The sequence below is a fragment of the Phyllobates terribilis genome, unplaced genomic scaffold (genome assembly GCF_046119375.1).
Source record: "Phyllobates terribilis strain yellow unplaced genomic scaffold, ASM4611937v1 Scaffold_10__3_contigs__length_209671492, whole genome shotgun sequence".
In the NCBI taxonomy this organism is placed as follows: Eukaryota; Metazoa; Chordata; class Amphibia; order Anura; family Dendrobatidae; genus Phyllobates; species Phyllobates terribilis.
The window spans coordinates 160,613,185-160,638,956 of NW_027362770.1; the positions used below are offsets into that span (position 1 = coordinate 160,613,185).

A 25,772-nucleotide genomic window follows, 5' to 3' on the forward strand; every position below is an offset into this window, starting at 1 on the left:
ATAGTTGTCCAAGAAAGGATGCAAGCCCTAATTAAAGTCCCAAAGGCTGGAACCCCAGGAGACACATTCGAGTGCTCATTCCTGGAGGAGCCATTTTGTACAAATATTATAAATGTAGGTTCATTTTGCATTGGTGTCCAAGAGTTTCACATTCCTCCTCAGGGGATATAGAGATGTCAATGTTTAAAACCTACGACACTCCACCCAAATTTATAGTCTGAATTTAAGGTCTGGAGTGCTATTACCTTGGACCTTATTCAAAGATTTCCAGGATGCTCGTTTACTCTTTAATTCCGAGCTTCACGGTAGATTCGAAGGAAACCTGTAGGTAATATGCATGTGTGATATGCATGACCAACAGATTCAATACTAGGATCTAAGGGGTAAGGTTTCTCCTTTTGGAGAGTAACAAGCCAAGCCTGGCATGCCAGAGTGAGGAGACTTACATGCCATTCATACTCCTGTGCGAAATTAAATATGCAAATTGCCTCTACAGAGAGGAAGAGGACTTGAAGATGTATTGCTTATAAGTCTCTTCACTCTGACATGCCAGACCTGGCTTGTCACTCTCCACAAGGAGAAATGTTACCCCTTAGATCCCAGTCTTAACCTCTCACCTAACCAAATCAGATCTCATACTCTGCACTGACGAGGGGCAATACCCTGAAACACTGTCTGCAAACTGAAATTCTGGTTCTGGCTTTTCTCCTAAGTCATATTTCAAGGGTCGTTAAAGGTTCGATATTGACTTTTAGGATTACTACTTCCAATAGGTGGCACTAGAGTTCTAGTCCTCTTCCTCTCCGAAGATGCAATTTGCATAAAATGGATTCAAAGAACACTAAAAAGAGTATACCTGTGTCAGGCACTGACCCAAAAGTAGAAAATAGCAGAAACACAGTTTTTTTTGGTCACTTTGCCTCTCCGAAAAATCAATAAAAAGTGATAAAAAATAAACGCAAAATTGTACCAATTTAAAATACAGACCTAAAACTACTCTGTTGATCAAAAGTACTAAAAAAAGCTTTTTTTTTTTTTTTTAATTTACACATTTGGTATCCATAACCGACCCGATTCACAAAGTCATTTTTGCAGCAAAATGAATGTTATAAAAACAAAACCCCCCCGAAAAAAAATGTTTAATTTGTTTTTTTTTGTTTGTTTGTTTGTTTTTTTAGAAAAATAGAAATTTTTGTCTGCTGGTATTATATGTTAATATGAATGGTGTCATTCAAAGCTGCAACTCGTTCTGAAAATAAAAAATCTCGAAATAAAAAGTTATGGCTCTTGGAAGCGAAGGAAAAAAATAAAAGCGTAAATATGGAAAAATGGCTGCTTTTCCAATGGTTAATAAAGACTATTTGTAATGAAGTGCTTCATTTTTCAATTTAGATGAATTGTGCAGGTGGAAATTGTATGAACTAAATATAACATTTTTCCCTGCAGTTGTGGCTGTATCAAAAAAAGTTGTCACAGGAAAAGTGAGTGACACGTTGACCTTACCCTGCACTTACACTCTTCATCAGTATCACCACTCCATGTGCTGGAGACGAGGTTGTTCAATGACTAGTTGTAATAATCTGATCATCAGGACTGATGGCCAAAGAGTGACCCGGAGGAAATCTGTCCGATATCAACTACTGGGGGACATTAGTCAGGGGAACGTGTCCCTGACCATCACCGGGATCACTAAAGAAGATGAAGGAACGTACTGCTGCCGCGTGGAGATCCCTGGACTATTCAATGACCTACAAAAAGAGGTGGGAGTGAAGATACGAGAAGGTGAGAACTTTATATCATATATATTACTATAGAAGGAAAAACATTAGAGTTTTAGCCTCTCATCCAGCCAAATCAAATCTCATACTTTGCACTGATGAGGGGCAATACCCCGAAACACCGTGTGTACAAATTGAGATTCTGATTTGGCTTTCATCTGAAGTCATATTACAAGGCTCATTAAAGGGTTGATAATGACTTGTAGGATTGCTATTTCCAATAGGTGGCATTAGAAATCAAGTCCTCTTCCTCTTTGAAGAGATAATTTGCCTATTTAATTTCCCAGGGGGGCATGCAAGGCGTTTAAGTCTCCTCATACTGGCATGCCAGACCTGGCATGTCACTCTCCACAAGGAGAAACCTTAGTCCTTAGATCCCAGTATTTTAGTTGAAAAGCAGAAGAGGGAGAGGTAGATGGCTGAGCCCACAGCACAGCACCAGAAAGAGACATTTATACAAACTAAGCAGGTGTAAAAAAAAAGATAATGTTTAGGTTACACAACATCTATCGCTTCACCACAGTGCACTATTTCCCATTCTTCACTATTGTCCCCATGCAGTGCCCTAAATTTTTCACTAGTATTTAGAAAAGTCCAATTAAATTGTCTTTTCTTCTTTCATATCAGCAGAAAAGGCAAAATCTTCTGGAACAACAAATGTTGGTATCCATTTCCCAACTGCAGAACGAACCACATTTGCAACATGTAAGTAGAAGGTATCTGCACTGTATATATACATATATATATATATATATATATATATATCTGTTTTGTTTAGACCTTGACCTGTAAACTGCAAAATCCAAAATATAATGGGGGTGTGGGGGTGCACAAATTTTACGAAGTATCCTATTTCTTGTTTTCTGTTGATAGACAATGTTTCCTACGATCCTATAACTCTCACAAATGAGGGAACTTTCTTCACCTCACAGGTAACAAGTTTTTTACAAACAAATTTTAATAAGACAAAAGAATGAAAAATGGTAACACATTTTTGATAATTTTTGCACAGTACTATATGTATGAATATATAGCACTGTGAAAAAGTTTGCAAAAATTTGTCATGATTTTTCATTCTTTTGGTGCATTGGGTCTAAATATTTTATTATATGTTGTATTATGTGTAACTAGATGGTGGCCCGATTCAAACGCATCGGGTATTCTAGAATATGTATGCGGTACACCGGGTGCAATCAGCAGAGCGGTGTTTAAAATTGGCGCCAATAATGGTGATTGGCCGCGACCAATCAGCGATTTTGGCGCCAAATTTAAACACCGCTGTTCTGATTAGTCGCGCCCACCGGCTGCGACCAATCAGCGATATTGGCGCCAAATTTAAAAACCGCTGTGCTGATTGGTCGCGCCCGCCGGCCGCGACCAATCAGCGATATTGGCGCCAAATTTAAAAACCGCTGTGCTGATTGGTCGCGCCCGCCGGCCGCGACCAATCAGCGATATTGGCGCCAAATTTAAAAACCGCTGTGCAGATTGGTCGCGGCCGCCGGCCACGACCAATCAGCGATATTGGCACCAAATTTAAACACTGCTCTGCTGATTGGTCGCGGCCGCCGGACACGACCAATCCGCGAGATTGGCGCCAAGTTTAAACACCGCTCCGCACAGAGGTCAGCGGCGATGCAGCCGGGAGATGAGCGGCGCTAGACGCTCATCTCCCGGCTGCTAGCAGCATAAGTACCCCGACCTGCGGCGCCACTGACCCCCATGTGGCTACCGTCGGGAGATCAGCAGCTTGGCCCGCTGATCTACCGACGGCAAGTGTGAAGGGAGAAACGGCGCCGCTGCCCGGTCCTCAGTAATACGGTTCGCTGATTGGTCGTGGCGGCCGCAACCAATCAGCAGAGCGGTGTTTACATTTGGCGCCAACGAACCGTATTACTGAGGACCGGGCAGCGGCGCCGTCCATCCCGGCTGCATCGCTGCTGACCTCCGTGCGACAGATGAGCCGCTAACGGCCGCCATCTTTTTCTGAAATTCCGCGTCACTGATTGGCTGCGGCTGGACCAATCAGCGACGCGGGATTTCCTGGACAGACGGACAGACAGACAGACGGGATAAGACGATTATATATATTAGATACTGTGTGATCTATGTATACAGTACTGTGTAAAAGTTTGAGGCAGGTGTTGAAAAAATGCTGCAAAGTAATTAATCTTTGAAAACAGAAGTGTTATTAGTTTATTTTTTATCAATTATCAAATCAATTTATCAATGTAAACTGAATTAAGAACAGTGAAATATAAATGAAATCAATATTTGGTGGTCCTTTGTCATTAGCAATAAATTCTTCTAGAAATACCAGCACTAAGTTAGGTATTTTGTAGGATTATAGTCAGTAACCAATTGTACCAAGCAGGTGCTAATGATCAATATTTTCATATGTAGTGAAGAAAAGCCAAATAGGCTAAGGTTAAATCCTAGCTCTACAGGTTCAGATTAGTGCATCGGGCTAGTGCTGAAAATAACCAAGCTAGCTGTTCTTCTTAGTCAGTCAGCCCAGGGAAGCTGACCAGACTGGATGTGTCTTGGAGCTGAAGAGAGAGACAGGACAGAATCCCTCTCTTAGAAGAGTCTGCACAGGCCATGTGCAGAGAACCGCAAGTATCAGTGGTTGCTATGGACAATAGCTGTTTTGTTTGATGAGCTGGGGTGTAAGAGTAACCAGGGTCTGTTCTGTTTAGTTAGCGCCTGGACAAGTCTAGGTATTTACATTTATGAGTTTGTTCTGATGCTGGGCAACCTGTGGAAAGCAGTAAAAACTGCTCGTGTTTGGACCAAAGCTGTATTGCCTGTGTGAACACTACCTAATGCCTACCATAGTGTCATGGGTGTGTCAGAGGTGACAGACAGTCGCCCTGCAGTGGGTTGCAGGAGATCTCTACGTTTGGCATTGCAGACAGTTTCTTAGATAAGAGGCTGTCATTAGGACCAAGCGGCTACCTCTCTCTTGCTAATTAGCTGTCTGGCCTGAGTTTATATATACCTGGTGTGTCTGAGAGGGAGTTCGCCGGCTATATCCATTTCTACTTGAGAAGCTTAGCAGGAGCAGTACTTCATCCTTTCTGGAGCTTGAGGCCATGTGCTGATTTGGAGTTCATCTAAAGCTAAGCCATTTCCCCTGTTTTGTCCACTCTTGTTGTCCATAGAGTTTAGTGGAGGTTGACTAGTGCTCATCTCCTTCCATCCCTAGCCGTAGCCATATACCAGGGAGAGAAGGGCGATTGCTGAGGAGGCAATATAGGGACGATACTAGACGAGACTAGGAGGTCTCCACTTCCCCCCTTCCCCTAGTATCTGGGCTCCCTTTCCCTTTTCCCTCTGTGTTGCACTGTCTTCCCCACACCTGGCGTGACACATAGAGAGTGAACCCCTACAGTAGGTTGAAAAACAGTCATTAACTAAAACAGAAACAGCTGTGTAGATGGCTGTAGACTGTATGTGTAAGGTGCCCCAGCGAGGTAGTCGTGGGCGAGTTGTAGCCCCTGCTCGCTCTGGCACCCTACAGACAATACGTGTCCTCTCTCTGATGTGTGGCTATGTATGTGGTGTTCTCCACTTACTTCAAACCATCCGATCACGGCTGTCTCCAGGCATTTCTCTTCTCGGACCAGGGCTGCAATTAATTCAGAGGACACGAGGTTCTTAACCAGAACTTGGACTTTACTTGGGAAAGAGGAATATGTACAATATTTACAGGCAGATATAATGGATAAGGCCCGACAGGTTATTATCTCCCTCACAGGCGCTGGCAACATCTTCAGCCCTGGTTCCCTCTTTAAGTGAAGCATCTCTGTGACTCTAATCTCTAGCCCAAGAGACTCTTCTGCAATACCAACAGTGTTCCGGATCCAATATCTCCCCCACGTCTTAGCCTGGAGTCCTATTTATCTTCCTCTGCTTCCTGCAGACTAGAAGTGCCCCGGGTCCTCAATACCTCAATACCTCTGTTGAGTTTCTCCGGCCGGCTAACAGGACTCTTGCGTAGGGAGACTTTTACACTGGTGATCCCACTGTCTGAGGGTATAGAGCTCCCGTCTACCCTAGCAGCCACCATATAGTCAGGCTGCCCGTATGGTTCACTGTCCTATCTCTTACTACTCATCACTTCCTGCTCCTGTAAACTAAGCAGGGATTTTCCTAATGTGCCCATCTGCCATCACACAGCATTAACCCCATCACTGTCTGTAACACTGCTAGCAGACTCAACCTGACATCTGCACCCGGGACAGTGGCATCTTGTGGCTGGTTACAAGTACTGCAGCCCACAAAGAATTATGCCAGGAACAAGCTCTATAACACTCAAGGCTTGATCAGGGCACTAAGTTCCCCTTCTACTCTACTGACTGGACCACTGAACCCTTAGCTTGGCCTACCAACAGTTCAGAGAGGTCTAACTACAGGAACACTTTCTTTAACTACTTCAGTGCCAAAGGAAGGCTGCGTCCTTCCCCACTATTACATTCCCCCACACTTTAATGTTGGTCGTCCCCGACCACACTAAACAATCAATACAGATCAGCATTTATGACATCATATCACATTACTACATTTACTACAACATTTTAGTACAAGACTGGTCCTGAAGTCTTCTTCTTGGGTGGGAGACCGGCCCTTCTCAGTTAAGGGCCCTGGAACAGCAATTCAGGACAGTTCATTACCAACTTTCAAACTTCTCAAAAGTACCAGTCCTTCTTAGTAAGGACCCTGGAAACACAATGTCCATGTCCATATTTTTAAGACAGGTCACACACCAATAGCCCTCAAACTCCTTTGAAGGCTGCATTCTGAGGCACACAGTCACAGGGAACACCCCGTGAGTCTCTTTCTTCTTGGCCCTAGCAGGGGTCACCGGTTCTTCCCGCTAGGCCGCAAGTCTCTCAGATTTAGAGTGTAAAGAGAGGAGAGAACAAGGCGCAATGGGTGACTCAGTATTGCAATTGTTAGAGGGGTGTGGGGATGGCTGCTAACCTTATGAAGTTGTGCACCTCTGCACAACCCCAATGTAAAGCTCCACAAGCTCCGCTCTGTTGGTGGCTGTCATCTATTTCCAGCGGCGTTCACAGATCCTGATCTCTCGGTGGTGGATCACGTGGTCGGGTTAGTAGCATGTAACGCCGAGATGGACGCCCAGCTTCACCAACACCCCCGGCAGCGTTCCGGAGGGGTTAGGGCAGCGCAGCTTGGAAAACCAGGGTAGTAATTCTAATTAAATTGCTCCCACAGATGAAAGAACAATAGATTAAAGGCAGCTCTACCGCACCCCAACAAGCGGAAAGGGACAATCAATGAATATGAATAGCGGTACCAGAGCGCCAATAACAGGGCAAAAATATTAATTGTTAATATTTTTGCCCTGTTATTGGCGCTCTGGTACCGCTATTCATATTCACTGATTGTCTTAGATTTAGAGGACAGTCATCCTCACAGTGTGCCTCAGCGTTTCAAATTCCAGCAGAAAAAGGCGGAACAAGTGCAACAAAAATAAAAATAAAAGTAAAAACAAAGAGAGCAGCTCTCTTGGGCACACAACTTAATGCTGCTTATGCCTTCCTGGCCTGAGAGGTAGGGGAACAGTCCTCCGTTTTCTTTCTTTTTTTTTCTTCTCCAACTTTAACTCAACATAGGGCACTCCGCCCCCATTGGGAAACAGTCCCAGAAGCGGAACCACAGCTGGTGGATCCTCATGTAAGAAGAAATGATAAGGTCAACAGACCTTTTAACAGACCAGCTCACTTCTTCCGGGCCTCCCTCCGCTCTTTCATGAAGGCGGCCCATGCTGTAGACGAAGGTGGCTTCTTCCGCCTCCAAGGCTGGTCAGGGTACCTGCTGGGCCCAGGGTCCTCATCCGAGGACATGGCACTGCTGCAGGCAACCTGGGTAGGGCCATAGCTGGTAACCCTGAAATTATGAACAATGTTGCTGGCTCCGGCTTGTACTTCTCCAACAGCTCCCAGGCCAGATCCCTCAGCCCCTCCTGGGTGTTTTGATGATGACTCTTCCACATGCGCCTCACTGGGAGAGTCAGCTCCCCTGCAGCTTGCGAAGCCTTCCTCCTCTTCACTTTCAATCTCTCCCCACTGCCGTTTCCTTGGCTTCTCTTCTTGCAGGACACCGGTCTTAGGAGGGGGTAGAAATCCCTTAGGAGCTTCCCTAGCCCAACGCTGCAGAGCCTCTCTCTTGACCCTCCGTCGGAAGACCTCTTCGTTCTTCTCAAGGACATCCTTCCATTCATATGGTCGGGTGAACGTAGCCGCGTACCACCCTCTGGAACACTCGCACTTCACGAAGTGCACTATGTCTCCCACATGCAGATTGTGGAGACGATCGGGCAGATAGTCCCTGTTAGAACCCTCCTGTTAGTTTTTTCTATCTTGTGTTTTGCGGTCACGTGACCATCTGCCTTTATATGGACTTCAGTGTTGTTTGACTGTTTTGCTAGCCTGGTGCTTCGGTGCCTTTCTCTGTCAGTTCGCTTGGTCCTCTGGGACCTCTAGTACTTTTTGTCAGTTTGTCTTTTGTGTTCTGCAACTACTTCTGTTTAGGAGGTGTCCCATTTTTGTTCCAGTCCTTAGTTCTTTTAGGGACCCCTCCTCTTATGCTATAAGTCTTTGTTCAGACTAGCCGAGGACTAAGGCGGGTCTGTTCGCTAGGAACAGGCAGCCTGCTATATCATAGGGATTCAGGTTAGTTTTACTGTAGGGACAGTTTTCCCTTATCTTTCCTTAGTACATGTTGCAGATCTTAACAGTAAGTCCTGCCCAAAAAAAAATAAAAGGAAAGAAATTCGGGGATCAGTATGGTTTCCGTCCAGGATTTGGCTCAACGCCTGCAGGGATTGTCTCTGGAGGTGGCCGAGCTCCAGCAACACATGAGTTCTGAAGCGCATTTTGTGGAACCCAAGGTAGGACTGGCTGATGTTTTTTATGGTAAACAGCAAGATTTTTTTTCCTTTAGAAATGCTTGTTTGATATATTTTCATTTGAGACCAAGGTCCTCTGGGAATGAATCGCAGCGCATTGGTTTTATTATGTCACTTTTGCGCAAAGAACCACAGAGGTGGGCCTTTTTTCTCCAACCTAATGATCCATGTTTAAGGTCTGTAGAAGATTTTTTTTCTGCTATGGGGCTATTATATGACGATCCTGATCGAATCGCATTTGCTGAAGCAGAACTCAGGCGTTTGAATCAGGGGTCAGGTGATGTTGAAAATTATTGCGCACACTTCAGAAGATGGGCCTCAGAAGTCTTATGGAATGATCCTGCTCTGAAATGTCTATTTCCTGCTGGTCTGAGTGAAAGGGTTAAGGATTTGCTAATTGCATTCCCCGCAACTAAGACTCTGCAGGATGCCATGCAATTAGCTGTTCGTGTGGATAGGAGACTGAGATTTAGACAGAATGAGGTAAAGACTCCTGTAATGTCAGGTCCTAGTCCCCAGAAAATCTGCTCTGACAGCGGAGAACCGATGGAGGTTGGGGCGAAGTCGCTCCCCTCTCAGGAAAGAGACCGGAGGTTCGCCGAGGGATTGTGTCTTTATTGTGGTAAAGCTGACCATTTGATTAAATATTGTGAGCTTCGTTTAAGTAAAGAAAAAAAAAAGGTCAGTTACGCCCGTATGGCTTGTTTACGCTCTGCAGGAGTATTTTTTTCTGGGAGTACTACTCTGCAGGAAAATTTGATTGAATTTCAGGTATTTGTGGATTGTGGTTCAACACTTAATGTGATTGATAAAGGGTTTTTGGAAAACCTTAAATTGAAATCCAAACCTTTGTCATCACCTATTTCTGTGATTGCAATTGATAACACTCACTTGAAATGTATTACTCACAAGGTTGCTGCATTTCCCCTCACTATCAATGGAGTTCACAAAGAAATTTTGGACTTGGTTGTTTTGGATAATTTACCCTCTCCGGTTGTTCTAGGTTTGCCTTGGTTAAAACTGCACAATCCTTTGCTGGACTGGTCTACTAATGTGATTAAGTCTTGGAGTCCGAAGTGCTATGATAAATGTTGTAATGGTCGCATTGCGGCTGTGGAAAAAGGGGAATTACCTGTACCTATTCAAGATTTTTGGAGGTTTTTTTCAGAGGAGGAGTCGCAAGTTTTACCTCCTCATAGGGATTATGATTGCGCCATTGAGTTTGTTCCTGGAGCTACTCTTCCCAAGAGTCTCTTGTTTAATCTGACTATCCCTGAAAGAAAGGCCTTGGAGGAGTACATACAGACTAGCTTGGCTGCTGGTCACATTAGACCTTCTAAGTCACCTGTGGCTGTTGGATTTTTCTTTGTTAAAAAAAAGGACGGGGGTTTACGTCCATGTCTGGATTTTCGTGAAATTAATAAGATTACCGTACGCAATTCCTACCCATTGCCGTTAAATTCCTGACTTGTTTAACCAGTTAGTGGGGGCCAAGTGGTTCTCCAAAATTGATCTCTGGGGGGCATACAATTTGTTACAAGTGAAGGAAGGTGATGAATGGAAAACTGCTTTTAACACTCCGGTAGGTCATTTTGAGAATCTGGTGCTGCCTTTTGGTCTTACCAAAGCACCTGCATTTTTTCAGAACCTTATTAATGACATCCTGAGACCTTTGATTGGTAAGAATGTGGTTGTGTATTTGGATGACATTTTGATTTATTCACCAGATCTAGAGTCCCATTGGCAGAGTGTACGTGAAGTTTTGCATTTATTGAGTGATAATTCTCTCTTTGCTAAGCTGGAGAAATGTGAGTTTGCTGTGCAGAAAATTAGTTTTTTGGGCTACATTGTCTCCAGCGAGGGCTTTGAGATGGACCCGGTGAAGGTTCAGGCTGTGCAGGAATGGCCTAGGCCTATTGGTTTGAAATCTATACAGAGATTTTTGGGTTTTGCCAATTATTACAGGAAATTCATTAAGAATTTTTCTGTAATTGTTAAACCTCTGACCGATCTCACCAGGAAAGGTGCGAATACGGCCCAGTGGACTACTGAGGCCATTGAAGCGTTTGAGTATCTCAAAGAGAGGTTCAGTTCTGCCCCTATCCTTATGCAGCCTGATGAGACCAAGCCTTTTTTAGTCAAGGTCGATGCTTCATCGGTGGGGGTGGGAGCAGTATTGTCTCAGGAGAACAAGGATGAAGTACATCCTTATGCCTTTTTTTCGAAAAAAATTTCGGAAACTGAACAGAATTATGATGTTGGAAATTGGGAGTTGCTGGCTATTAAACTTGCGTTTGAACATTGGCGTCATTTTTTGGAAGGCGCTAGATTTCCTATTCAGGTTTTCACAGATCATAAGAATTTGATCTATCTGGATGCTGCCAAGTGCTTGAATGCCCATCAAGCTAGGTGGGCACTTTTTTTTTCTCGGTTTCATTTTTCTGTTACTTATATCCCTGGTACTAAGAATGTTAAAGCCGATGCTTTATCTCGCAGCTTCTCTCCTACGGTCGGTGCCGAGGAGGAGGAAAGCATTTTACAGAAAGGAGTTGTGGTGACGGCATTGGACTCCGTTTTGGAGAATGGGATTCTGAAAGCTCAAGATGATGCTCCATCTAACACTCCCCATGGGAGGTTGTTCGTGCCTAGAGCCTTTAGGAGAGATTTGCTTGTGGAGTGTCATGAGTCTCGGTTGGCAGGTCATCCAGGAATTTCGGAGACTAAGAGACTGATCAGTCGCAGTTTTTGGTGGCCTGGATGGCAGAAGGAAGTCATCAAGTGGGTGCGTCAGTGTACTGTGTGTGCTAGGTCAAAGGCTTCACATACTCCTGCTGTGGAGTTGCTTTGCCCTCTGGAGGTTCCTAGTGCGCCTTGAACGCATCTCACAATGGATTTTATTACTGATCTTCCTGTGTCCGAGGGTTTTACTGTCATCTGGGTGGTTGTGGACCGTTTTAGTAAGATGTGTCATTTGGTTCCATTCATTAAGTTGCCCTGCGCCAAGACACTCGCTAAGGCGTTTGTTAAGGAGATTGTCAAGATCCATGGCGTTCCCACGGATATTGTTTCTGATAGAGGACCTCAGTTTGTGGCTCGCTTTTGGCGTGCTTTTTGTGACAGGTTGGGAGTCCATTTGTCATTTTCGTCTGGGTATCATCCTGAGTCTAATGGACAGACTGAAAGAAAGAACCAGGATGTTGAACAGTTTTTGCGTTGTTTTGTGGCGGACAATCAAGAGGTGTGGTCTGAGTTTCTGCCTCTCGCAGAATTTGCTCTTAACAATCATACATCCTCCTCTGCTGGGTGTTCTCCTTTTTTTTGTTGTACTGGGAGACATCCGTCTTTTGGTTCGTTCTCCAAATTGGGGTCGGCGGCGCCGGAGGAGGAGAATTTTTCCGGTGATTTGGAGAGAGTTTGGACTAATGTACGTTGCAACCTTCAAGAGGCTAACAAGAAGTCCAAGAAGTATTTTGACAGGAAACGTAAGGAGGTTTTGTTTACTGTGGGTGACATGGTTTAGTTGTCCTCAAAGAACCTGCGGTTGAGAATTCCCTCTAAAAAACTGGGTCCTAAGTTTGTGGGTCCATTTAAAGTGCTTCAGGTTGTTAACCCGTCGGCTGTTAGGTTGGATGTCCCTACTTCCTGGAAGATTAATCCTGTGTTTCATGCTTCCTTGTTGAAAAAGGCTGATGTATCTGATAGGGATGCTACTGTCACAGTTCCTCCTGTGGTGGAAGACGGCGAATATGAAATTTCACGTATCTTGAATTCTAGATGGCATAGAGGGAGACTACAGTATCTTGTCTCCTGGAAGGGTTTCAGTCCCAAAGACAACTCCTGGGTAAGGACGGATGATGTCTCTGCTCCTAGGCTTGTTAAAGCTTTCCACGAAAAGGTTTCCGGATAGGCCTGGGCCTGGAGGATCCGGAGGATCCTCATAAAAGAGTGGGTACTGTTAGAACCCTCCTGTTTGTTTTTTCCATCTTGTGTTTTGCGGTCACGTGACTATCTGCCTTTATATTCCAGCTCTGCCCTTTTGGCTGTGCTGGACTTCAGTGTTTGACTGTTTCTCTAGCCAGGTGCTTCTGTGCCTTTCTCTGTCAGTTCGTTGGTCCTTCTGGGACCTCTAGTACTTTTTTGTCTTAGGAGGTGTCCCATTTTTGTCCCAGTCCTTAGTTCTTTTAGGGACCCCTAAAGGGAGGCCCTTATGCTATAGGTCTTTGCTCAGACTAGCTGAGGACTACGCTACATCGTAGGGATTCAGCTTAGTTTTACTGTAGGGACAGTTTTCCCTTATCTTTCCTTAGTACATGTTGCAGATCTTAACAGTCATCAGCTTAGAACAAGCAGGAACCAGTGGATCCCGGCTACACCCATTTACTGGTTTGGGAAGTCTGGCCAGAAGAGGTCTTACTGCAAGAAGTGCAGCTAAAAAACATACCTTCCAAATATAAACAAGGGCAATTTACTCAACTATAAACAAAAACGTAAGAACTTGGGGAATAGAAAAACGATAACTCGGTGCTCTGGATTGAGGAGTCACAATGTAATTTTTTTGGCTGTAACAGAAGACAGAATGTTTTTCAAAGGGCTGAAGAGTGGTACAATAATACGTATCTGCAGGCGACAGTGAAATGCGGTGGAGGGCTGTGCACGTTTGGGGCTGCATTTTAGCAAAAGGAGTTGGTCAGCATTCCTGGAAGTGATGATCCGGCCCCCCACAGAAACCTGATCTCACATCATCCAGTCTGTCCGGGATTATTTGCCTTCATCAGTTCTTGGGTTCTTGAAGGAACTCGGCAGGGAGGTAGTTACAAACATTCTGGAGAACTAACCACAGATCTTCTGTGGATGTCGCTTGTGCAAATCCTTCTGTCTCTTTGCAATCAATGTGAGATCACCTGAAGAGACTGAAGGATTTGCACGAGCCTCATACACAGAAGATCTGTGGTTAGTTCTCCAAAATGTTTGGAACATCCATCTTGCTGAGTTTCTTCAAACACTGTGTGGAAGTGACAAGTACCTAGAAGAACTGATGCTTTGAATTCGGAGGGCGGTCACCAAATATTGATGGGATTTAGATTCCTAAAACTTAGGTACAGTATTATACATACAAGATATCTGATATACACTATACATATCTATATATATAATCGTCTTATCCCGTCTGTCTGTCTGTCTTTCTGTCTGTCTGTCTGTCCAGGAAATCCCGCGTCGCTCATTGGTCCGGCAGCGGCCAATCAGCGACGTGGGATTTCAGAAAAAAGATGGCGGCCGTTAGCGGCTCATCTGCGGGACGGAGATGCAGCCGGGAGATGACCGGCGCAAGGCGCTCATCTCCCGGCCGGTAGCAGCAGAAGGACCTCCACCGCCGGCTCCGCTGACCTCCATGCGGTTAGGGTGTCAAGGGAGGACCGGGGAGCGGCGATGCGGGTCGGGATACTTCTGCTGCGAGCAGCCGCTCATCTCCCGGTTTCTTGCAGCGGAAGTAGCCGTACAGGCAGTGGCGCTGACATCCATGCGGCTAGGGTGTCAAGGGAGGACCGGGGAGCGGCGCTGCGGGTCGGGATACTTCTGCTGCGAGCAGCTCATCTCCCCGCTGCTGTCAGCACAAGTACCCCGACAGGCGGAGCCGCTCATCTCCATGCGGCTAACGTCGGGAGATCAGCGGCTTGGCCCGCTGATCTCCGGAGGGCAAGTGTGAACGGAGGACAGGGGAGCGGCGCCGCCGGTCGGGATGCTTCTGCTGCGAGTAGCCTCTCATCTCCCGGCTTCTCGTAGCGGAAGTAGCCGCACAGGCAGCGCCGCTTCCTGGTCCTCACTAATACGACGCTGATTGGTCGCGGTCGACGCCCGCGACCAATCAGCGATATGGGCGGAAAATTTAAACGCCGCTCTGCTGATTGGTCGCAGTGGCGGGCCGCGACCAATCAGCGATATGGGCAGCAAATTTGAACGCCGCTCTGCTGATTGGTCGCGGTGGCCGGCCGCGACCAATCAGCGATTTTGGTGCCAAATTTAAACACCGCTCTGCTGATTGGTCGCGGACGCCAGCCGCGACCAATCAGCGAGATTGGCGCAAAATTTAAACAACACTCTGCTGATTGGTAGCGTCCGCCAGCCGACCGCGACCAATCAGCGAGATTGGCGCCAAATTTAAACAGCGCTCTGCTGATTGGTCGCGGCTGCCAGCCGACCACGACCAATCAGCGAAATTGGCGCCAAATTTAAACAACGCTCTGCTGATTGGTCGCGGCCGCCAGCCGCGACCAATCAGCAGTACTGGCGCCAAATTTAAACCCCGCTCTGCTGATTGGTCGCAGACGCCAGTCGCGACCAATCAGCGAGATTGGCGCCAAATTTAAACAATGCTCTGCTGATTGGTTGCGGCTGCCAGCCGACCGCGACCAATCAGCGAGATTGGCGCCAAATTTAAACAACGCTCTGCTGATTGGTCGCGGACGACAGCCAGCCGCGACCAATCAGCGAGATTGGCGCCAAATTTAAACAACGCCCACCATAAATGAGGAGGGCTCATCTAATAAATGGGATCTGCCTGCTGCATCTCATGAACTAACAAGTGAAAAAAATTTTAGAGAGAGGAGATGCTAACTAACAGTGATCACCAAAATGATCAAGAATAAATAAATAGATAGTAATCAATAGCAATATCAATCTATGAAAATATGTCAATTTATTAAATACAAATGTTTCCTGACACATATACAGGTAGTAACACACTAACAAACATATAAAACACCATAAAATAGTGGAAAATTTAAACAACGCTCTGCTGATTGGTCGCGGCTGCCAGCCGACCGCGACCAATCAGCGAGATTGGCGCCAAATTTAAACAACGCTCTGCTGATTGTTCGCTGCCGCCAGCCACAACCAATCAGCGATATTGGCGCCAAATTTAAACAACGCTCTGCTGATTGTTCGCGGCCGCCAGCCACGACCAATCAGCGATATTGGCGCCAAATTTAAACAACGCTCTGCTGATTGGTCGCGGCCTCCGGTGCCGCTGACCTCCATGCGGCTAGGGTGTCAAGGGAGGACCGGGGACCGGGGAGCGGCGCTGCGGGTCGGGATACTTCTGCTGCGAGCGGCCGCTCATCTCCCGGCTTCTCGCAGCGGAAGTAGCCGCATAGGCAGCGGCGCTGACATCCATGCGGCTAGGGTGTCAAGGGAGGACCGGGGAGCGGCGCTGCGGGTCGGGATACTTCTGCTGCGAGCAGCTCATCTCCCCGCTGCTGGCAGCACAAGTACCCCGACAGGCGGCGCCGCTCACCTCCATGCGGCTAACGTCGGGAGATCAGCGTCTTGGCCCGCTGTTCTCCGGAGGGCAAGTATGAACGGAGGAGCGGTGGAGCGGCGCCGCCGGTCGGGATGCTTCTGCTGCGAGTAGCCTCTCATCTCCCGGCTTCTCGCAGCGGAAGTAGCCGCGCAGGCAGCGCCGCTCCCCGGTCCTCACTAATACGACACTGATTGGTCGCGGTCGACGCCCGCGACCAATCAGCGATATGGGCGGAAAATTTAAACCTCGCTCTGCTGATTGGTCGCGGTGGCCGGACGCGACCAATCAGCGAGATTGGCGCAAAATTTAAACAACACTCTGCTGATTGGTCGCGGCCGCCAGCCGACCGCGACCAATCAGCGCGATTGGTGCCAAATTTAAACAACGCTCTGCTGATTGGTCGAGGCCGCCAGCCGCGACCAATCAGCGATTTTGGCGCCAAATTTAAACAACGCTCTGCTGATTGGTCGCGGCCGCCCACGACCAATCAGCGAGATTGGCGCCAAATTTAAACAACGCTCTGCTGATTGGTCGAGGCCGCCAGAGCGGCCGGCGGCCTCGACCAATCAGCAGAGTGTTGTTGAAATTTGGCGCCAATCTCGCTGATTGGTCGAGGCCGCCGGCCGCGACCAATCAGCGATTTTTGCACGAAATGTAAACACCGCTCTGCTGATTGGTCGCGGCTGCCAGCTGCGACCAATCAGCAAGATTGGCGCCAAATTTAAACACCGCTCTGCTGATTGGTCGCGGCCGCCAGCCGCTGCCCGCGTCCAATCAGCGATTTGGCCGCCAAATTTAAACTCGCTCTTTAGTACTCACTAACACGGTTCGCTGATTGGTCGCGGCTGCCGTCCGCGACCAATCAGTGATATGGGTGGCAAATTTAAACGCCGCTCTGCTGATTGGTCGCCGCAGCCAGCCGCAACCAATCAGCGAGATTGGCGCCAAATTTTAACAGCGCTCTGCTGATTGGTCGCGGCCGACAGTCGTGACCAATCAGCGAGCTTGGCGCCAAATTTAAACAACGCTCTGTTGATTGGTTGCGGCCGCCCGCGACCAGTCAGTGAGATTTATGCCAAATTTAAACAACGTTCTGCTGATTGCGCCCGGTGTACCGCATACATATTCTAGAATACCCGATGCGTTAGAATCGGGCCACCATCTAGTATATAAATATAATATCTTTAGTTTTCATTGTTTTTTAGGGGACTAATACCTCGGAACAATCCTCATCCAGAGACACGACCATTTATATGATTACCTGTGTTACTGGAGCAATTTTCCTTTTCGCTTTAATCAAGGTCATCATATACATCTGTGAGTAAGAATAATTTGGGGCACCACATAGACATAGAGTTACTGTCAGGTCAGATGATATGAGACATTGGTCACTATGTTGGGGTTATATACCAGTTTAATCCCTTCCCAAGACCATTTTTTGTTTTTGAACTTTCACTTTTAATTCTCCTATCTCCAAAAGCCATCACTTTTTTTTCCTTTCCATTGACATAGCCTTAAGAGGATTTTTTTGCAGGATAAGTTGTATTTTTAAATGACACTATTCAGTTTACAATATAATGTATTGAAAAGATGGGAAAAAATCTATATGGGTGGTGAAATGGTGAAAGTAAAAAAAACACAATTACACCAATGTTACTCAAGTTTCATTTAACAGAGTTCACAATGCAATAGATGACATGGTAACCGCAGGCCAAATAATTACAGTGATACCAAAATTATGCAAAAATATACAGTAAAGACCAAAAGTTTGGACGCACCTTCTCATTTAAAGATTTTTCTGTATTTTCATGACTTTGAAAATTGTACATTCACACTGAAGGCATCAAAACAATGAATTAACACATGTGGAATTATATACTTAACAAAAAAGTGTGAAACAAATGAAAATATGTCAAAGTTTGCCCAATTTTTCAGACGGACTGACCTTTATTTGTTAAAGTAATGATGGCCACTCGTTTTTCTTTACTTAGCTGCTTTTTTCTTGCCATAATACAAATTCTAACAGTCTATTCAGTAGGACTATAGATTATAATGCAGTCTGCAGATCCTGCAGGGCACGTATCAGGTTAGCTAAAGCTGACAATGAATTAAGGCTTGCAAGAGATGTCAAAAGCAATAAAAAAGGATTTTGGGGGTATGTCAAAAGTAAAAGAAAAGTCAAAGATGCTATAGGATTTTTACAGGATGAAAATGGAGAAATGGTAAGAGAGGATGTTGAGAAGGCCGAACTTTTTAATTCCTATTTTGCATCTGTTTTCTCTCAGAAAGAAAATGTAACATCAACTGATCTTCACTGTCCTTTTAAAGGAATAGAGGAATCCAAGTTATCTGTAAACAGAAAGATTGTGAGGGAATATTTAGCTAACATAAATGAGTTCAAGTCTCCAGGTCCAGATGAATTACACCCCAGAGTACTGAAGGAGATCGTAGAAGAAATTTTAGAACCACTCTCCATAATCTTTGAAAATTCTTGGAGAACAGGAGAAGTCCCAGAAGACTGGAGAAGAGCAAATGTTGTTCCTATCTTCAAAAAGGGGAAGAAGGTGGACCCAGGGAACTATAGGCCGGTGAGTCTGACTTCTATACCAGGAAAGATCTTTGAACAAATTATTAAACAACATGTATGTAAGTACATGGATAAGAATGAAGTGATTAACCAGAGTCAGCATGGGTTTGTAACTAACAAGTCATGTCAGACTAACTTAATTTCCTTCTATGACAGAATCACTGACTGGGTGGATCAGGGAAATGCTGTAGATATAGTATATCTTGACTTCAGCAAAGCATTTGACAAAGTATCTCACACCATCCTTATTGAAAAAATGACCAAGTATGCAATGGACCAGGCAACTGTTAGGTGGATTCATAACTGGCTTAGTGATCGGACTCAAAGGGTGGTTGTAAATGGCTTCACATCCAGCTGGATGAATGTCTCAAGTGGGGTACCACAGGGCTCCGTCCTGGGACCTGTACTGTTCAACATCTTTATCAATGATTTAGATGAAGGAATTGAGGGTAAACTGATTAAATTTGCTGATGACACAAAGCTAGGAGGGTTAGCTAATACTAGAGAAGAGAGAGAGAGGATTCAAAAAGACCTAAATAAACTGGAGCAGTGGGCAGCAACCAACAGAATGGTTTTTAACAGGGAAAAATGCAAAGTACTACATCTGGGCAATAAAAATGAAAAAAGCATATACAGAATGGGAGGAATAGAGCTAAGCAACAGTACATGTGAAAAAGACTTAGGTATACTAATAGATCATAGACTGAACATGAGTCAACAGTGTGATGCAGCAGCAAAAAAGGCAAATACAATTCTGGGATGTATTAACAGAAGCATACAGTCTAGATCACGTGAAGTCATTATCGGTCTTTACTCCTCTTTGGTCAGACCTCATCTGGAATACTGTGTACAGTTTTGGGCACCACATTTTAAAAAAGACATAGACAAACTGGAGCAAGTTCAGAGAAGAGCGACCAGAATGGTGACTGGTCTGCAAACCATGTCCTATGAGGAACGGTTGCAGGATTTGGGAATGTTTAGCTTGCAAAAAAGAAGACTTAGAGGAGACTTAATAGCTGTCTACAAATATGTCAAGGGCTGTCACATTGTAGAAGGATCATCTTTATTCTCATTTGCACAAGGAAAGACTAGAAGCAATGGGATGAAACTAAATGGGAGGAGACACAGATTAGATATTAGAAAAAACTTTTTGACAGTTAGGGTGATTAATGAGTGGAACAGGCTGCCACGAGAGGTGGTGAGTTCCCCTTCAATGGACGTCTTCAAACAGAGGCTGGACAGACATCTGTCTGAGATGATCTAGTGAATCCTGCTTTGAGCAGGGGGTTGGACCAGATGACCCAGGAGGTCCCTTCCAACTCTACCATTCTATGATTCTATGATTCTATGATTCTATGACTATCAGCTGTGTATCCACCAGACTTCTGCACAACACAACTGATGGTCCCAACCCCATTTATAAGGCAAAAAATCCCACTTATTAAACCTGACAGGGCACACCTGTGAAGTGAAAACCATTTCCGGTGACTACCTCTTGAAGCTCATCAAGAGAATGCCAAGAGTGTGCAAAGCAGTCATCAAAGCAAAAGGTGGCTACTTTGAAGAACCTAAAATATAAGACATATTTTCAGTTGTTTCACACTTTTTTGTTAAGTATATAATTCCACATGTGTTAATTCATAGTTTTGATGCCTTCAGTGTGAATGTACAATTTTCATAGTCATGAAAATACAGAAAAATCTTTAAATGAGAAGGTGTGTCCAAACTTTTGGTCTGTACTGTATATATATATATATATATATATATATATATATATATATATATATATATATACTAGCTATTGAACCCATTCTACGCCCGGGTGGCGAGCATTTTTATTGGTATATGGTCTCCCATGCTGGAATGTGCTGCCCCCCTCCTGGTATTTGTGCTGCCCCCATCCTGTCCCCACCATCCTATGCGTGGCACCCCTCATACCCAATCCCTGTATGCGTGGGTCCCCTCATCCCCAATCCCGGTATGCGTGTCTCCCCTCATCCCCAATCCCGGTATGCGTGGCACCCCTCATCCCCAATCCTGGTATGCGTGGCACCCCTCATCCCCAATCCTGGTATGCGTGACACCCCTCATCCCTATTCTGGTATGCGTGGCACCCCTCATCCCCAATCTAGGTATGCTTGGGACCCCTCATTCCCAATCCCGGTATGCGTGGCACCCCTCATCCCCAATCCCGGTATGCATGGCACCCCTCATCCCCAATCCTGGTATGCGTGGCACCCCTCATCCCCAATCCCGGTATGCGTGGCACCCCTCATCCCCAATCCCGGTTTGCGTGGCACCCCTCATCCCCAATCCCGGTATGCGTGGCACCCCTCATCCCCAATCCCGGTATGCGTGGCACCCCTCATCCCCAATCCCGGTATGCGTGTCTCCCCTCATCCCCAATCCTGGTATGCGTGGCACCCCTCATCCCCAATCCCGGTATGCGTGGCACCCCTCATCCCCAATCCCGGTTTGCGTGGCACCCCTCATCCAAAATCCCGGTATGCGTGGCACCCCTCATCCCCAATCCCGATATGCGTGGCACCCCTCATCCCCAATCCCGGTATGCGTGGCACCCCTCATCCCCAATCCCGGTATGCGTGGCACCCCTCATCCCCAATCCCGGTATGCATGGCACCCCTCATCCCCAATCCCGGTATGCGTGGGACCCCTCATCCCCAATCCCGGTATGCGTCGCACCCCTCATCCCCATTCTGGTATGTGTGGCACCTTTCACCCCCAATCCTGGTATGCGTGGCACCCCTCATCCCCAATCCTGGTATGCGTGGCACCCCTCATCCCCAATCCCGGTATGCGTGGCACCCCTCATCCCTATTCTGGCATGTGTGGCACCCCTCATCCCTATTCTGGTATGCGTGGCACCTTTCATCCCCAATCCTGGTATGCGTGGCACCCCTCATTCCCAATCCCGGTATGCGTGGGTCCCCTCATCCCCAATGCCATTATGCTTGGCACCCCTCATCCCCAATCCCGGTATGCGTGGCTCCCCTCATCCCCAATGCCATTATGTGTGGCACCCCTCATCCCCAATCCCGATATGCGTGTCACCCCTCATCCCCAATCCCGGTATGTGTGTCACCCCTCATCCCCAATCCTGGTATGCGTGTCACCCCTCATCCCCAATCCCGGTATGCGTGGCACCCCTCATCCCTATTATGGCATGCGTGGCACCCCTCATTCCTATTCTGGTATGCGTGGCACCCCTCATCCCCAATCCCGGTATGCGTGGCTCCCCTCATCCCCAATGCCATTATGTGTGGCACCCCTCATCCCCAATCCCGGTATGCGTGTCACCCCTCATCCCCAATCCCGGTATGCGTGTCACCCCTCATCCCCAATCCTGGTATGCATGGCACCCCTCATCCCTATTTTGGTATGCATCGCACCCCTCATCCCCAATCCTGGTATGCGTGGCACCCCTCATCCCTATTCTGGTATGCATAGCTCTCCTCATCCCTATTCTGGTATGCATGGCTCCCCTCACACACCCCCTCCCACTGTACACACATCCAAAAAAAATAAACAGTTATACTCACCTTTCTTCTCTGTACTCCAGCGCTGCAGCGTCCTGTTCTGCCGGAGGCCGGGGGAGGAGTGCGGCGACAGAGCACCGCGCTGTCCGGCGCCATTTTGCTGAAGACACACTGTAAATGTGTCTTCAGTAAAATGGCGCCGGATAGCGCTATGCGCACGCGCCGATCAGACGCCTCACTCCGCCCCCGGTCTCCGCTGAAGAGAGGCGCCGCGGTAACGCTCTTCCCAGTTAGGTAAGTATGTAAGTATGGCGCCGGAGATCACAGTGGGCGTTCAGTGCCTACGCATACCGCGATCTCCGACGCCATACACTCCTCTTACCTGTAACAGCTGGATGCGGTCTTCTGTCTGGAGCCAGACGCATGCGCAGTCTATCGAGGCTTCAGACAGAGACACGCATCCCCCGTTATATTATTTATATATATATATATATATATATATATATATATATATATTTACTGACTTTAATAAATGAAAAATGTCTTTAAAAAAATTGCTATTTTTATTTTACCTTTTTTTTTTTACTATGTTCTCCATGAGGGATAAATAATTTTATATTTAGAAAGATTGTGCGTTTACGGACGAGGCCAGTTTCTGTAGTTTATGAACTCATTAGTCCACTAAGTATAATAGGAGAGAATCCATTTACCTATTTTCCTCATAAATTTACCAACAACTTTGGAATAAATTTACCAATACAATATAAAGTAAATCTGCAAAAACCACTACTTTGATAGGAATTAATCTAACTACGCTGCACAAGCCTGAACTTCATACAGAATTTTAATATCAGCCATTTATTAAGATATCCTTGTATAATATACACAGCTAAAGACGGAGGATATAGCTGCTTCTAAAAAAAAATTAAGCAGCTGAAGAAGGAAAATACAGTTCTTTCTAAAAAGTTAATCTACAATAAGAAGACGTAACTGCATCTAAAGGGTTTTTTGGTAAACAGAGGACATAGCTGCTTATAGAAGGTTAATATATAGACGCAGAACCATATACACTCATTATATAGATTCAGAACCAGAGTCAGCAGCAGAGAGGAGAAAGGCTGTGATAGGATTTCTGCTGCTTTGAGCCTCATCTACCATAATAATCAGGAATTCATCTTATTCTAATTGCTTCTCATATTTAATTACATATAATTATATATATATGAGAACGTTTTTTTATTCGGGTTTCCATTTACTTCATTAGATTTTCTAAGAGGTAATAGGTTCTCTCTGAGCCCCCCCCCCATGGTGATGACCACAGATGGAGAAAATGTTATCATCATGTCTCCATGATTGTGCAACAGGACTCTAGGACAGGGGGGAGCTATTGTTAAATGAATTTATTTCTGGTGTGTCGGTGATTGTAGCAAATAGTTATGACAAAGTTATGGCCAGAATAAAAAGTTTATCAAATTACTATAAAAGGATTTTCTTAGCAGAAAATGTTGTTTAGAACAAAGACCTTTCAATATCAGCTATTATATGACTTTGTTTTCTAATTTTATATATATATTTTTTTTTACCAGGTAAATATCTAAGTAGAAAGGTGACAAAAACAGACAGGTAAATAACAAATCAGGATTATTAATTTTTAATTTTTCAGGGCCTCTAATCTTAAAATTAGGGGCGAAAATGTAAGAGGATCTGCTAGACAATCGGCAGCAGAAATGGGAGGGTCAGCTTTGGCAAAGTGTTGGTATTTGCATAGTAATAAGGCAATGTTCTGTAACTTTCCATTCACTCATTTTGATTTTACGGTTCCTTCATTAGTATTCAGCCAGCACTATAAGTGCCGGAACTTCCTTTCCCCTCACTTTCCCAAATGTAATGCATTGTCCTATTGTTCACTGAACTGAAAATCCTTTCTGTATGTGGGTTGAAAGATAGGAGAGCAGTAACAGACCAACCACACTGTAGAGAGACATAGACCCCCCCTTCCACTTCCTGTAGAGAGACATGGCAACACCTCCCACTTCCTGTGTAGAGACATGGCAACACCTCCCACTTCCTGTGTAGAGACATAGCCCCTCCTCCCACTTCCTGTGTAGATACATAGTCCCTCCTCCCACTTCCCATAATCCTTCTCAGCATCTCTACTGTTAAAGATTACATTTGAGAACAGGCAGTGGACGGCAAGTTAGACAGAAGGGAGACACCTAGTGGCCCCACTTTCTATTATTTTCTTGGGGGTAAGACAACGTAATTTATTAAATACAATAATTTGCAGATCATCTATCACAATATCTAAGTTGTCTGACCATTGTTTTTGGGAGTGTCTCTGCAAATGAGACACTTTTCTGGGATTACTGATTGATTCTCCTTTGAGCTATGTAAGACATTGATTTTATAATATTTATTTAATATTTTTTTTTACAGCAAAATATCAGTAATAAACATGGAAGCTCTGGCAGGAACTGGAAATGAAGCCATAGAAAATACCTATACATGATAAGCCTACATACATGCTGAGAAAAGAAAAATCAGCTTTCCTGGAACCACCCGAATTCTGCTCGCAAGACTGAAGATTTCAGCATATTTATTGCCTATTTTAATTCCTTTTGTACATCGGGCAACCAGGGATTTAAACTTTAAAGAGGATTTCTAATATTAGACATTTATGACAAACCAACAAAATTGATGCAGATCCCGCTGCTGAAATTCATACCTATCTCCAGAATGGGGGTCCCCGGACAGACAGACAGTCAGTCTGACACTGACTGACAGTATTATGTGGGAAATTTAAGGCAGCGTTACCGGAGTACTATATGATTATAGTTTTGGGATATTGTATTGCAGAGCTTTGCTTTAAACATCTAGGTAAAATCCAAGCAGTTTTTTAAGTAATAAGAAAAGTGGCTTAAAAAAATTCTATATGTGTGTGTGTATGGATCAATGTCATGTGTGTATGCAGCAGAGATGTATGTGTGTATGCGGGAGAAATATGTGTTTGTTTGAAGAAAAGCTGTGTGTATATAAATCAGGGATGTGTGTGTATATGCAGCAGGGATATGTGTGTATGCATCAGAGCTGTGTGTATGTAGTAGAGCTGTGTGTGTGTATGCAGCAGAGCTGTGTGTTTATGGATCAGAGCTGTGTGTGTGGATTAGAGCTGTGTGTGTATGCATCAGAGCTGTGTGTATGCATCAGAGCTGTGTGTGTATGCATCAGAGCTGTGTGTGTATGCATCAGAGCTGTTTGTATGTAGTAGAGCTGTGTGTGTGTATGCAGCAGAGCTGTGTGTTTATGGATCAGAGCTGTGTGTGTATGGATTAGAGCTGTGTGTGTATGCATCAGAGCTGTGTGTATGTAGCAGAGCTGTGTGTGTATGCAGCTGAGCTGTTGTGCGTATGTTTGTATGCAGCAGTGTTGTGCGTCTATTTACTGTTCATGCAGTAGTGAAGTGCATGCTGCAGATTTGTATGTGTATGTCCTGTTTGTGCAGCAGAGCTGTGTGTGTCTGCTGTACATGCAGCTGTCTTGTCTGCATAGTGTGAATGCTGCAGAAAAACACTAACAGGAGCTGGGTGTTTACCTTCCTAAAGAACACCCTAGAGAACTTTCTTGACCCCTGGTGATGTTGATTGTGCTGATTATTTAGGCTACCAGGAAAAATGTA

At 45.5% G+C, this 25,772-nt stretch overlaps 1 long non-coding RNA gene across 1 annotated transcript; it reads left to right on the forward strand.

The window, feature by feature from the left end:
* Positions 1-17,215: 17,215 nt before the first annotated feature.
* On the forward strand, positions 17,216-25,501 carry LOC141164193 (uncharacterized). Its single transcript, XR_012250869.1, has 3 exons — positions 17,216-17,329; positions 23,683-23,719; positions 24,533-25,501. It is a non-coding gene; the product is annotated as an uncharacterized lncRNA (long non-coding RNA).
* The last annotated feature ends 271 nt before the right edge of the window (positions 25,502-25,772 follow it).